General features: G+C 47.1%; 1 non-coding gene across 1 annotated transcript; it reads right to left on the bottom strand.

Annotated features, from left to right (window-relative positions):
- Positions 1–860: 860 nt before the first annotated feature.
- On the bottom strand, positions 861–931 carry TRNAG-CCC (transfer RNA glycine (anticodon CCC)). Its single transcript has one exon. It is a non-coding gene; the product is annotated as a tRNA-Gly (tRNA).
- Positions 932–1,646: the final 715 nt, after the last annotated feature.

Below are 1,646 nucleotides of genomic sequence, written 5' to 3'. Positions count from 1 at the left end.
CCTCCTGTGTCAGGACACAGGGCTGTATGCCTTGCCCAGCAAAACAACTAAATGTACACGTTGTCGTTAGCTGCCAATGAGTTGGCCTCTGTTTTAGTTATCTAGTGCTGCTACAACAGAAATACCACAAGTGGACAGCTTTAACAAACAGAAATTTATTCTCTCACAGCTTAGGAGGCTAGAAGTCTGAATTCAAGGTGACAGCTCCAGTGAAAAGCTTTCTCTCTCTGTTAGCTGTGGGGGAAGGCCCTTGTCATAATCTCTCCCTAGTCTAGGAGCTTCTCAGCACAGGGACTTCAGGTCCAAAGGACACACTCCACTCCTGCCTCTTCTTTTGCGGTGGTATGAGGTCCCTCTCCTCTCTGCTTGCTTCTCTATTTCATATCTCAGAAGAAATTGACTTGAGGTACAACATAATCCTGTAGACTGTGTCCTGCCTTGTTGACATGACTGCCTCTAATCCTGCCTCATTAACATCATAGAGGTTAGAATTTACAACACAGAGGGTAAATACATCAGATCACAAAATAAAATGGAGGATAACCACACAACACTGGGGTGCATGGCCTAGCCAAGGTGACACACAATTTTGTTCGACACAATTAAATCCATAACAGCCTCTAACTCATGGTGACCCCATGCACAGCAGAAGGAAACACTGCCTGGTCCTGTGCCATCCCTACGATCAGTGGCAAATTAAACCATCGTGATCCATAGGATTTTCATTAGCTGATTTTCAGAAGGAGGTCACCAGGCCTTTCTCCCTATACTGTCTTAGTCTGGAAGCTCCCCGAAACCTGTTTAGCATCATAGCAACACACAAGCCGCCACTGACAGGCAGACAGTGGTTGTGCATGGGGCGCATTGGCCAGGAGTCGAACCTGGGTCTCCCACATGGGAGGTGAAAATTCTACCACTGAACTACCACTGCTGCACCATGATGTTTTGAGCGTGAATTTAATGTGAGCCAGTCAACCTGGCTAGGAGATTTTCTCCGGCACTGGGCTTCTGCGTGGCCACAGGCATGGAGGAGGTCAGTGCTTGGATTTACCCTGGGGCGAGGTTTTGCCAGGTGAGTATAAAGGAAGTAGAGAGACAAGGAGATTAAGGTTGAAAGTAAAGGAATAACGGGCCACCTACTGTCTCTCCTGTGTCTGTCTCTCTCTCTCTGTCTTTGTCTCTCTCTCTCTCTTTTTTCTCTCTCTGTCTCTCTCACATGCACACCTGGACAGCTGGAGGGAGATGTTTGTAACTTTTAGAAATATGATAAAACTGTCAGCTGCATGACAGCTCCATAATTGTGAAGTGAGCCACATACATTTTGATCCTGGAGTGACGGCGGCATTTGTTCTGCATCAGTGTACCATATTTTTTCCCCATCAAATCAAATAATACAAACAAAAAAAGAACGATGCGCGTCAGGGAAGGAGGAAGTGGGGAACAACAACCACAAAACCAGAGATGGGTGGTTGCTAGTCTTCTCTTCATTCTCCCACTCCACATGCCTTTAAAACAAATCCCCCAGGGGCAGGAATGGGTGTCTCTCCCTCCCATCCAAAAGCCCTGAGTTCCTCCCCCTACGCTGAAGGAGCATACAGCTAGGCGAGACCAGTTTGAGACAAAGCAGACTCTCACCAGTGTCTAAT

The sequence above is a fragment of the Loxodonta africana genome, chromosome 19 (genome assembly GCF_030014295.1).
Source record: "Loxodonta africana isolate mLoxAfr1 chromosome 19, mLoxAfr1.hap2, whole genome shotgun sequence".
In the NCBI taxonomy this organism is placed as follows: Eukaryota; Metazoa; Chordata; class Mammalia; order Proboscidea; family Elephantidae; genus Loxodonta; species Loxodonta africana.
The sequence above is the reverse complement of the archived record's forward strand: the minus strand, read 5'-3'. Positions and strand labels throughout refer to the sequence as shown.